Below are 15,110 nucleotides of genomic sequence, written 5' to 3' on the forward strand. Positions count from 1 at the left end.
CAGCCAAGCAAGCACAGACCATAAAAGGCCCCGCACAAGGACGGCCAAGCAAGTGCCCCGGCGGCGGAACAGACCAGGCACACGGGGCAGCCGGGGGTCCCCAAGGGGAGGCCCAAGGACCACCGGCGCAAAGCAAGCAAGCAAGGGCGTAAAACCTGTACACCATGTATCCAGGAAAAGTTCCTTGCATATTATCGGCGTACACACTGTCCATACATTTAGTGTTATATCTGCATCCTTCTGCATCCAGCATGGGCACAGGTCCTGCCAAAAGAGAATCTCAAGCGCAGTTTTGATGCAACAACACAATAACAATGACAGCAATACAACCTGATGGTGGTCCAAGTGCATCCTGGTACCGGTTCTGGTACTGCTCTAGGTGCTACTGGGAGCTGACAGTGCCTCATCAGCACCCAGGTCCTTTTTCCTGTCAACACAAAACTCATAGCATAGTGATCCTAGTTCTATAATGTCCAATGTCTCCCTTAGTAACAAAAGGTGACATTGAATAAGTAGGTTTTGAGGTCTCGCTTAAAAATGTCCCAAGTTTTAGACAACCTCAGGCCCTCAGGTAGGGTGTTCCACAATCTAGGAGCATATATGCTAAAAGCTGATCCTCCAAATCTCTTAGTCCTAGCCTCTGGCACTATTAGAAGTTCCGTGCCACTAGACCTTATAGTAAGGGCATTTTACCAGATATTTGACCAATCTGCAAAGTAAATCGTTACCAAGAAATTTCTTCACCAATGTGTTTCTAAAGGTGTGTAATAACATGTCCTAAAAGGTTGAAATTCAACTCCTGTGGGAAACCTCATAAAAAAACTGCTCAAAGTTGGGGTACCGATAACCGATTTTCGAAAATTCGAAAATGCTTAAATTGGACTTTTGAGGGGTCAAACTAGGCATTTTTCATGATTCTGAGTTGATTGCAAGCATTTATTCAATGCTTCCACCTCTACTACCACCTCTACTACCACCTCCACTACCACCTCCACTACCACCTCTACTACCACCTCCACTACCACCTCCACTACCACCTCTACTATCACCCCCACTACCACCTCTACTACCACCTCCATTGTCACCCCCACTACCACCTCTACTACCACCTCCACTACCACCTCCACTACCACCTCTACTACCATCTCCATTATCACCTCCACTACCACCTCTACTACCACCTCCATTGTCACCCCCACTACCACCTCTACTACCACCTCTACTACCACCTCCACTACCACCTCCACTACCACCTCTACTACCACCTCCACTACCACCTCCACTACCACCTCTACTATCACCCCCACTACCACCTCTACTACCACCTCCATTGTCACCCCCACTACCACCTCTACTACCACCTCCACTACCACCTCCACTACCACCTCTACTACCACCTCCACTACCACCTCTACTACCATCTCCATTATCACCCCCACTACCACCTCTACTACCACCTCCATTGTCACCCCCACTACCACCTCCACTACCACCTCTACTACCACCTCTACTACCACCCCCACTACCACCTCTACTACCACCTCCACTACCACCTCTACTACCACCTCCACTACCTACCACCTCCACTACCACCTCCACTACCACCTCCACTACCTACCACCTCCACTACCACCCCCACTACCACCTCCACTACCACCTCCACTACCACCTCTATTACCACCTCCACTACCACCTCCATTATCACCCCCACTACCACCTCCACTACCACCTCTACTACCACCTCCACTACCTACCATCTCCACTAACACGCCCACTACCACCTTCACTAACTACCACCTCCACTACCACCTCTACTACCACCTCCACTACCACCTCCACTACCACCTCCACTACCACCTCCACTACCACCTCTACTACCACCTCCACTACCACCCCCACTACCACCTTCACTAACTACCACCTCCACTACCACCTCCACTACCACCTCTACTACCACCTCCACTACCACCTCTACTACCACCTCTACTACCACCTCCACTACCACCTCTACTACCACCTCTACTACCACCTCTACTACCACCTCTACTACCACCTCTACTACCACCTCCACTACCACCTCCACTACCACCTCTACTACCACCTCCACTACCACCTCCACTACCACCTCTACTACCACCTCTACTACCACCTCCACTACCACCTCTACTACCACCTCTACTACCTACCACCTCCACTACCACCTCCACTACCACCTCCACTACCACCTCTACTACCACCTCTACTACCACCTCCACTACCACCTCTACTACCACCTCCACTACCACCTCTACTACCACCTCTACTACCACCTCTACTACCACCTCCACTACCACCTCCACTACCTACCACCTCCACTACCACCTCCACTACCACCTCTACTACCACCTCTACTACCACCTCTACTACCACCTCCACTACCACCTCCACTACCACCTCTACTACCACCTCTACTACCACCTTCACTACCACCTCTACTACCACCTCTACTACCACCTTCACTACCACCTCTACTACCACCTCCACTACCACCTCCACTACCTACCACCTCCACTACCACCTCCACTACCACCTCTACTACCACCTCCACTACCATCTCCACTACCACCTCCACTACCACCTCCACTACCACCTCTACTACCACCCCCACTACCACCTCCACTACCACCTCTACTACCACCCCCACTACCACCTCTACTACCACCTCCACTACCACCTCTACTACCACCTCCACTACCACCTCTACTACCACCTCTACTACCACCTCCACTACCACCTCCACTACCACCTCTACTACCACCTCCACTACCACCTCCACTACCACCTCCACTACCACCTCCACTACCACCTCCACTACCACCTCCACTACCACCTCCACTACCACCTCTACTACCACCTCCACTACCACCTCCACTACCACCTCCACTACCACCTCCACTACCACCTCCACTACCACCTCCACTACCACCTCTACTACCACCTCTACTACCACCTCCACTACCACCTCCACTACCACCTCCACTACCACCTCTACTACCACCCCCACTACCACCTCCACTACCACCTCTACTACCACCTCCACTACCATCTCCACTACCACCTCTACTACCACCTCTACTACCACCTCCACTACCACCTCCACTACCACCTCCACTACCACCTCTACTACCACCCCCACTACCACCTCTACTACCACCTCTACTACCACCTCTACTACCACCTCCACTACCACCTCCACTACCACCTCCACTACCACCTCTACTACCACCCCCACTACCACCTCTACTACCACCTCCACTACCACCTCCACTACCACCTCCACTACCACCTCCACTACCACCTCCACTACCACCTCCACTACCACCTCCACTACCACCTCCACTACCACCTCTACTACCACCTCCACTACCACCTCCACTACCACCTCCACTACCACCTCCACTACCACCTCCACTACCACCTCCACTACCACCTCTACTACCACCTCTACTACCACCTCCACTACCACCTCCACTACCACCTCCACTACCACCTCTACTACCACCCCCACTACCACCTCCACTACCACCTCTACTACCACCTCTACTACCACCTCCACTACCACCTCTACTACCACCTCTACTACCACCTCCACCTCCACTACCACCTCTACTACCACCTCTACTACCACCTCCACTACCACCTCCACTACCACCTCTATTACCACCTCCACTACCACCTCTACTATCACCCCTACTACCACCTCTACTACCACCTCCATTGTCACCCCCACTACCACCTCCACTACCACCTCTACTACCACCTCCATTGTCACCCCCACTACCACCTCCACTACCACCTCTACTACCACCTCCACTACCACCTCTACTACCACCTCCACTACCACCCCCACTACCACCTCTACTACCACCTCCACTACCACCTCCACTACCACCTCTATTACCACCTCCACTACCACCTCCATTATCACCCCCACTACCACCTCTACTACCACCTCCATTGTCACCCCCACTACCACCTCTACTACCACCTCTACTACCACCTCCACTACCTACCATCTCCACTAACACGCCCACTACCACCTCCACTACCACCTTCACTAACTACCACCTCCACTACCACCTCCACTACCACCTCCACTACCACCTTCACTAACTACCACCTCCACTACCACCTCCACTACCACCTCCACTACCACCTCCACTACCACCTCTACTACCACCTCCACTACCACCTCTACTACCACCTCCACTACCACCTCTACTACCACCTCCACTACCACCTCTACTACCACCTCCACTACCACCTCCACTACCACCTCCACTACCACCTCTACTACCACCTCTACTACCACCTCTACTACCACCTCCACTACCACCTCCACTACCACCTCTACTACCACCTCCACTACCACCTCCACTACCACCTCTACTACCACCTCTACTACCACCTCCACTACCACCTCCACTACCACCCCTACTACCACCTCCACTACCACCTCTACTACCACCTCTACTACCACCTCCACTACCACCTCTACTACCACCTCCACTACCTACCATCTCCACTACCACCTCCACTACCACCTCTACTACCACCTCTACTACCACCTCCACTACCACCTCCACTACCACCTCCACTACCACCCCCACTACCACCTCCACTACCACCTCTACTACCACCTCTACTACCACCTCCACTACCACCTCTACTACCACCTCTACTACCACCTCCACTACCACCTCCACTACCACCTCCACTACCACCTCTACTACCACCTCTACTACCACCTCCACTACCACCTCTACTACCACCTCTACTACCACCTCCACTACCACCTCCACTACCACCTCTACTACCACCTCCACTACCATCTCCACTACCACCTCTACTACCACCTCCACTACCATCTCCACTACCACCTCCACTACCACCTCCACTACCACCTCTACTACCACCTCTACTACCACCTCTACTACCACCTCCACTACCACCTCTACTACCACCTCCACTACCACCTCTACTACCACCTCCACTACCACCTCTACTACCACCTCTACTACCACCTCTACTACCACCTCCACTACCACCTCCACTACCACCTCTACTACCACCTCCACTACCACCTCTACTACCTAACACCTCCACTACCACCTCTACTACCACCTCCACTACCACCTCCACTACCACCTCCACTACCACCTCCACTACCACCTCTACTACCACCTCTACTACCACCTCCACTACCACCTCCACTACCACCTCCACTACCACCTCCACTACCACCTCCACTACCACCTCTACTACCACCTCTACTACCACCTCTACTACCACCTCCACTACCACCTCCACTACCACCTCCACTACCACCTCTACTACCACCTCTACTACCACCTCCACTACCACCTCCACTACCACCTCTACTACCACCTCTACTACCACCTCCACTACCACCTCCACTACCACCTCTATTACCACCTCCACTACCACCTCTACTATCACCCCTACTACCACCTCTACTATCACCCCTACTACCACCTCCACTACCACCTCTACTACCACCTCTACTACCACCTCCACTACCACCTCCACTACCACCTCTATTACCACCTCCACTACCACCTCCATTATCACCCCCACTACCACCTCTACTACCACCTCCATTGTCACCCCCACTACCACCTCTACTACCACCTCTACTACCACCTCCACTACCTACCATCTCCACTAACACGCCCACTACCACCTCCACTACCACCTTCACTAACTACCACCTCCACTACCACCTCCACTACCACCTCCACTACCACCTTCACTAACTACCACCTCCACTACCACCTCCACTACCACCTCCACTACCACCTCCACTACCACCTCTACTACCACCTCCACTACCACCTCTACTACCACCTCCACTACCACCTCTACTACCACCTCCACTACCACCTCTACTACCACCTCCACTACCACCTCCACTACCACCTCCACTACCACCTCTACTACCACCTCCACTACCACCTCTACTACCACCTCCACTACCACCTCTACTACCACCTCCACTACCACCTCCACTACCACCTCTACTACCACCTCCACTACCACCTCCACTACCACCTCTACTACCACCTCTACTACCACCTCCACTACCACCTCTACTACCACCTCTACTACCACCTCCACTACCACCTCCACTACCACCTCCACTACCACCTCTACTACCACCTCTACTACCACCTCTACTACCACCTCCACTACCACCTCCACTACCACCTCCACTACCACCTCTACTACCACCTCTACTACCACCCCTACTACCACCTCCACTACCACCTCTACTACCACCTCTACTACCACCTCCACTACCACCTCTACTACCCCCTCCACTACCACCTCCACTACCACCTCCACTACCACCTCTACTACCACCTCTACTACCACCTCCACTACCACCCCCACTACCACCTCTACTACCACCTCCACTACCTACCATCTCCACTACCACCTCTACTACCACCTCCACTACCACCTCTACTACCACCTCTACTACCACCTCCACTACCACCTCCACTACCACCTCCACTACCACCCCCACTACCACCTCCACTACCACCTCTACTACCACCTCTACTACCACCTCCACTACCATCTCCACTACCACCTCTACTACCACCTCCACTACCATCTCCACTACCACCTCTACTACCACCTCTACTACCACCTCCACTACCACCTCTACTACCACCTCTACTACCACCTCTACTACCACCTCCACTACCACCTCCACTACCACCTCCACTACCACCTCTACTACCACCTCTACTACCACCTCTACTACCACCTCCACTACCACCTCCACTACCACCTCCACTACCACCTCTACTACCACCTCTACTACCACCTCCACTACCACCTCTACTACCACCTCCACTACCACCTCTACTACCACCTCCACTACCACCTCTACTACCACCTCTACTACCACCTCCACTACCACCTCTACTACCACCTCCACTACCACCTCTACTACCACCTCCACTACCACCTCCACTACCACCTCTACTACCACCTCTACTACCACCTCCACTACCACCTCCACTACCACCTCTACTACCACCTCTACTACCACCTCTACTACCACCTCTACTACCACCTCTACTACCACCTCCACTACCACCTCCACTACCACCTCCACTACCACCTCTACTACCACCTCCACTACCACCTCTACTACCACCTCTACTACCACCTCCACTACCACCTCTACTACCACCTCTACTACTCCCTCTACTACCACCTCTACTACCACCTCTACTACCACCTCTACTACCACCTCCACTACCACCTCCACTACCACCTCTACTACCACCTCTACTACCACCTCTACTACCACCTCTACTACCACCTCCACTACCACCTCCACTACCACCTCTACTACCACCTCTACTACCACCTCTACTACCTACCATCTCCACTACCACCTCCACTACCACCTCCACTACCACCTCTACTACCACCTCTACTACCACCTCTACTACCACCTCCACTACCACCTCTACTACCTCCTCCACTACCACCTCCACTACCACCTCCACTACCACCTCTACTACCACCTCTACTACCACCTCCACTACCATCTCCACTACCACCTCCACTACCACCTCTACTACCACCTCTACTACCACCTCCACTACCTACCATCTCCACTACCACCTCCACTACCACCTCTACTACCACCTCCACTACCACCTCTACTACCACCTCTACTACCACCTCCACTACCACCTCTACTACCACCTCCACTACCACCTCTACTACCTAACACCTCCACTACCACCTCCACTACCACCTCCACTACCACCTCCACCTCCACTACCACCTCTACTACCACCTCCACTACCACCTCCACTACTTACCACCTCCACCACCACCCCCACTACCTACCACCTCCACTACCACCTCCACTCTGAGTATTATGCAGCTAATTTAAATAAATGTATATGTAAATGAAAAAAAAGGGCGTGGCAGTTTCTCTACCAGGAAGTGGTCTTGGTGACAAATAAATGCTTGCAATCAACTCAGAATCATGAAAAATTTCAAAATTTACTCAAGTCCAATTTAAGCATTTTCGAATTTTCGAAAATCGGTTATCGGTCCCCCTACTTTGAGCAGTTTTTTTTATGAGGTTTCCCACAGGAGTTGAATTTCAACCTTTTAGTACATGTTATTACACACCTTTAGAAACACATTGGTGAAGACATTTTTTGGTAACGATTTACTTCGCAGATTTTCATATGTTTCCCTTACTATTAGGGGTCTAGCTGGTGTGTATCTTATAAGCATGTCCACCATGTAATTGGGCGCGTCGCAGTGGAGTGATTTATAGACTAGTAAAAGGATCTTAAAGTCTATTCTACAACTGACAGGGAGCCAGTGTAGTGATCTCAAGACAGGTGTGATGTGCGCTCTTCGTTTGGTCCTAGTTAATATTAGTTTCAAAATGTAGATCTGGGTCAATTATGACACCAAGATTCCTAGCCTGACACTTAGTGTTAAGAGCTAGTGTTTTCAAATGTGCAGATAATTTCTCTCTCCCAGTTTTCTCGCCAATGATCAATACCTCTGTTTTTTCTTAATTGAGTTGGAGAAAATGTTGTGTCATCCAAATATTAATATCAGCAATACAATCTATCAGGTGGTCGATCATCTCGTAGTCGTTGGGAGTTACTGAGATATAAAGCTGAGTGTCGTCAGCATAGCTGTGGTAGTTAACGCTAGGCCTCTTGATAACAGAACTGAGGGGTAGCATGTATAGGCTAAAAAGCAATGGTCCTAAAATGGACCCCTGGGGAACTCCACAGGTTGCGCTATAATTTTTTGACTTATGGTCACCAAGGGCTACAAAGTAGTCTCGGTCAGCCAGGTAAGTCCTGAACCAGTTTAAGACCGGACCTGAGAGGCCAACCCAGTTTTCAAGTCTCTCAATAAGTATGGAATGGTCTTGGTGTAGTCTACGTGATACGCGGGACTATGCCGTATACCCACTAGGAGCGGCCAAGGATTTGCGTATACCCACTTAAAAATGCGCGAGGATACGTAACAGTGTTATATACAACAGATAGATCCGGTCCATTCATGTCTCTATTGGTCAGTTTGAGTTCCAGCCGTACAAATATCCATGATATACGCACGGGCCGGCTAACTGGAATCTTGACACATCTTGTATTACTCCGCGTTTGTATATTTTACCCGGCGTGCCTAACCACTCCGCTAGCTGTACCAAATACACACCTGTGCCGCACCATAACGCTTATTGTGACAGAACTTTCAAACTTCCCAGATATGAAGCGAAAGCAAACGAGACTTTTTGAGTGTTTTAGTAAGCCTTCCCCTGAAGCTACTGCCGCTTCTGGTGACAGTGACACTGACATGAATGTTACAGAAAAAGAGCCAGATGATGAGGCTAATGCTATCCAGCACCAACCTGATGCCATCGTAACGTCACCTGGTGGTAAGTGAAAGTACCATATGATATGCGTTATTATCATTAACGTAAACTGTAACAGCAGGGTATTATTGTTGGTATATTGAATTGTATCTAGAACTAGCTAGCTAACTTCACTAACGTTAGCTGCGTTAATATTCTCTGTATAGTTATTCTCTGTCAGAATAGTAGTGTGATGATGGATCAATGAATGCGGGGGAAGGGGAGAGAGAACTTAGATACTGTGTGTGTGCGCATGTGCGTGTGTGTCTGTGTGCAGTAGAAAACAAACAGAATATGATGTTTATATCTCCTTGTTTCAGACGATGAGACAACTGAGAACTCCTGGCCAGCCTTGTGGACTGAAAGTCAGGCTAAGGAATTTAAAACAAGGCATCCTTGGTTACAGTGGAGGGACAGAAAATTAGGTAATATCAGCACACATGAAAAGGCAAAGCTGATATAAACAATTGAAATTCATAAAGTCAATGACTATGCAAATGAGAGTTAATTCAGGGTCATCTTTAATGTGCATTAATTTAAGACATTTACCATTCAATTACTATATTGTAATGTTAGTTATCAATAGTTGTCAGATAATTAGCTATTGAAAGAGTGTAATGTTCATGTACATCCCTTGCAGCACTGCCGAATGTGAAAGGGGCTTCAGTCTCATGAACAATATATGCACGGACAAGAGATCTACACTGTTGTTGTCCAATGTCAGTCATTTGATGATGATCAGCATCAATGGGCCCCCTGTAAGACTTTTTGAGCCAAGGAATTACATCACAACATGGTTGAGAAGCCATCGTTCTGCCACACAAGCAAGGAGGCAATGCAAACCTCAGATGGCCGAGTACAAGCATATTTGGAAAGCTTTGTAGACTACCAGGCTGTTTGTTTTTTTCTTATTTGAAGCGTTTGACTTGTAGCAGTTCTTGTAGCAGTTCTTGTGGCAGTTCTTGTAGCAGTTCTTGTAGCAGTTCTTGTGGCAGTTCTTGTAGCAGTTCTTGTGGCAGTTCTTGTAACAGTTCTTTCTTTCTTGCATTTAAGCTGAGAGTACATAGTGATGGTGATTAACACTAAACAGTAGAAAAACAGTCCACCCCCCTGCTGTAAATGCCATTGGTTGTTAAAGTCTTGTTTTGTTTATAATAAATTGAAATGTTTGTAAACACATAACCAGTCGTTCAGAATGCTCTCATATATGTGTAGATGCATACTGTATGCATAAGTGAGTATGGTGGTGCTTATGGGGTGTCGCTACGGGACGGGTGTCGCTCCAGGACACGTCGCTCTGGGACGGGTGAGCATGAAGCTGGGAGGGGAAAATCACAGTATACCCACTAGAAAAAACTAGACTACACCACTGGGTCTACCGTATCAAAGGCTGCACTTAAGTCTAAGGTGTTTTTTATTGGTTTTTATAAAAACGCAACACCGTGTATACAATCAATTAATCAAACAATCAGACATTTAAGACATTACATTCAACAACAACCAACATTAAACATGCACTTAAGTCTAAGTCAAGAGTACACGAATCGAGAGTTTTTTCGAGTCTGCATTAATCCTAAGGTCATTAGTTACCTTAAGCAAAGCGGTTTCTGTGCTGTGGTATGATCGGAAACCTGACTGAAGTGGGTCATACCTATTATTTAAGACTAAATTCATGAAGCTGTTTGTACGCTGCCTTTTCTAAAATGTTGCTTAGAAAAGTGAGATTGGATATTGGTCTACAGTTTTTGGGATCAGAAGGATCTTTGTTACTTTTCTTCAGGGTGGGTCTAACCAGGGAAGTTTTAAGCGCCGCTGGAAATATCCCTTTAAGTAGGGAGTGATTTACAATGCCTTTGAACATTCATGCAATACGATGTACTCACAATAAAATAAATACAAACAAGAGAGGATGGTAACTGCAAAGGTAATTCATCAATAGTATTACAGTGATACACAATAACACTACTTCCATCAGTGGACAGTTGACATTAATTAAGTTAGATGATCAAAGTAACGCATGCGTGGTTTTGCTTCGTCGCGGCTCGACACTGCCCCCTAGCGTCCATACCAGTGACAACCTATATTATATCGGAACGAGAAACCGTCAGTGAGAACCATTGCCCCAACATACGGTACCCTCGCTCGCCCTTTGGCTAGTTAAGACTATACTTTCAGGGATCATTTCTATAGTTCTTGACTTGTGAAATGTGTTTCTAAAGTGTTTGGTCTCGCTACCCACGAGGATGAGACCTGATATTCCCTTCTGAGCGTGAAGCGGGTACTGAGTAATGATTCACTTCATACGCTCTTTGCCATTGATGACCGTTCTTTGCTTCCTTGTGGAGCATTGAGGGTGGGAATATGATCAGAGTGGTGTACTTAAACTGTTAAAAAAATAAAGCATAATCTAGAGCACCGTAGACGACTGCAATACGGACATTCATCTTGCATACACCATGGTGTTTTTTTTGGGGGCCTAGTTGTGCAGTGCAATATAGTTCTTATTTCGATTCAACAATACCTCCAATGGGATACAATTGTTGCCCTTAAATGGGCTTTACATTTACATTTTGGCATTTAGCAGATGCCTTATTCCAAAGCGATTTACAATCAAAACATTTGAATACTAAGGAAAAACCTTCTATCGCCTTCTTCTAAAACTTTTTTTTTTTTACACTGGAGAAACAGAAACAGTACAAGGGGGGCAATAGACGTTCTTAGGGATACAGTAGGGGGGAAAGCGGGTGTCTTTAGGAGACGTAGTGGTGAGGGGCAGAAGATGTCTCAGCCTGCCATCTGGTGGTGGTGTAAGGTATTCATCCCTAAGAGGTTGTCACCAGAAATGGGAGGTGAGTCCACTCCCCTAGAACATCCCTGGCAGTGACATGTTTATATGCAAACCAAGTGTCGGGTAGGGTCATTTTAGAAGGAGGTTTTCCGGACCACAACAGCGTTTGTAAATGAAATGAGAGAGAGAGAGAGAGAGAGAGAGAGACTGAGGGAGAGGGAGAGAGAGAGAGGGAGGGAGAGAGAGTGAGGGAGGGAGAGAGAGTGTCTGTGTGGGGTGGCAAGACACAGGAGAGAGAGACAGAGGGAGAGAGAGAGGGAGAAAAAATATTCCATGAATATGGTGGACACTCTCTCTAGCCATGCTTGAACTGCACTCCAATGCTTTTTTGGGGGGGGGGGGAGCATCGGAATAATCTATGCCGTTGGCAGTCACAATGCTGGAAGAAGGACAGATTACTTAAACATAAAATAAATGTTTGAGGTCTTTAGGAGGGACGGTCCAGATGTAGCCTGAAGAGATGGGCCTTCAACCTACGGCGGAAGATGGGCAACGACTCTGTAGTCTGTTTCCACGGTGTCACTACATCGTCCCTGCGACCTCGGTCATCGTCATCTACGTCTGCTCCCAACAAGACGCCTACGTGTCTTCCACTAACCTGCCTGTGCGGCTCTCCTGCTGCTCTTCTATGGGTGAGTGATACACATGAGCTCAACACAACAACAACGGGAGAGGGGGGGGGCGCTTGGTGGTGGGGCTGCCCCGCCTATTCAATGTGAGAGGAAACACTGGCCCACACCACATCAGACAACTCCCCAAGGATGAGCAGTTGAATTGATTCTAATTGTTAACTGTGTAGAGGAGGGAGACATGTTATAAAATTTAGAACAGAACAAAACAGTCTTAATAGTCTAAAGTCGTCTTACCGGCTGCAGTGACACAATCACCTGCTTAGTAACCCAAAGAAGTGTATATAATTGACCTATAGCAGCACACTAGACTGACAACACCTTCTGATGTTTGACCCTCTGTGTGACAGGAAATTGGCGGGATTAACAACCCGTATATTAAGCTTGGGCCAACGTTTCAGTTTGGGCTGCTCTTTTACTGTTCTTTCATCTTGTACTAGGAATACATCAGAGAACTTCAACTGCAATAAAAGTCTCCAAATCAAGGTGTTGTAGTTTATTTATGTCTTTTGGGATTTGTGAGGATTGTATCTGAAAGGCCTCCTATTATTGATGAATTTATCCAGCTGTGTAGCAGCACAGTAACATTCCACTCCAAAGCAGTGGGATCATCAGCGCCCTCTTGTGGACAACATTGCAACCTGCAACCTGCCACCTGGGTACACTGATACTGGAGCTACAAGGAGGAAACTAGACCTCTCAAACAGTCTGGATAGAATAACGGGGTGACATAAGTTTAATTCCATGAATATAGCAGGAATACAATTACCATTTTAGAACAGGAAGAATGGTTGAACTGACTCATATTTGGAGAAAAGGTGTATACTGTCAGGCTGTAGAGCAATTATAATAATAACACGTTTTCACATGAATGTTTGGCAGACTTTTGGCAATGTTTTGTTGATAGCAAAACATATCTAATATTGATAATGTGACTCCAATGTAATTATCACTATGTGCTAAGAATTGTTGAGTGTGTGCTTATTTAGTGCAATAAAGATCAAATAGAATGAATGAAATGAGGCTTTAATATTACTGATTCTGATACTGATACAACTATTACAAGGTGAATACTTCATAGAGAAATGTTAGATTCTTATAGAGAGAGAGAGAGAGATGACCAATGGTCATTCAAAATAATTCTACTCACTCATCTTACTAACAATATGTTGTGGCATAATTGTAATGCTGTTGAAACACTGCTTTGGCTTTGAAATGAAAATAGTAGTGACATAGTACATTTCCTGATCAATCCAGGACAGCACTTACTCACAAACAGTCATGGAATTTACCAGTAGGCCTAGTATGGACACATTTAATCCCAGTTTTATTCCTCCTTGTTTAATGATGCAGGGTTCATGATGAAGTGTCTCACGTTCATTACAGGTGACTGCTTTATGACAGAAAGCAAACCACCAGCCTTGGCCGACAAGTGTAGATTCTTCACTCACTGAGCTCAGAGAATACTGTAATTCCTTCCATTCCGTACATTGCCGTAAAACTCAGATTATGTACTAATATACTGTATATTCCAGGATATTTGGTCATTTTAGTAAATTTTCCAGGTTTTCCATAAGTGGAAATCTAGTCTCTGAATTTCCAGGTTTTCCAGGACGAGTGGGAACCCTGATATTTGTGGGAACAGGAGGGAGGGAGTCCTACGTAACGTTGGGGTACAAGAGAATCAGGGAGGTGGGGATAGGAGCTGGTTGTTCATGTTCATGTTGTATGTCTACTCATGCTTACACTGGAACATTTGGTATCAACAGAATGGAAAAGAAAAAAGTCCAAAGTTCCATCGTTTTATTCATTCAAAGTTAATACAGTAGTTAACAGTTTAATCACATGGAGATCATGAAGGGACTAACGACCCCAGAATCAAAACACAAGTCAAGCCAACGTGCTTACGGAGGTAAAAATAAAGATTTGGAAAAACACATTAAGAGTGCAGTAAGTTTGCCCAACAGCCCCATAAGAGGAAACAATCCTGTCCAGGAAAACAACCCTAAACCTACCGTCTCCATGGAGACTAAAACAAACCTACCGTCTCCATGGAGACTAAAACAACCCTAAACCTACCGTTTCCCTGGAGACTGTACACCTGAAAGGACTGGATAGGTGTAAGAAATATGAAGAAAGTCATCTTTCCTCT

The sequence above is a fragment of the Nansenia antarctica genome (assembly GCF_963989245.1).
Source record: "Nansenia antarctica genome assembly, chromosome: 6".
Lineage (NCBI taxonomy): Eukaryota > Metazoa > Chordata > Actinopteri > Argentiniformes > Microstomatidae > Nansenia > Nansenia antarctica.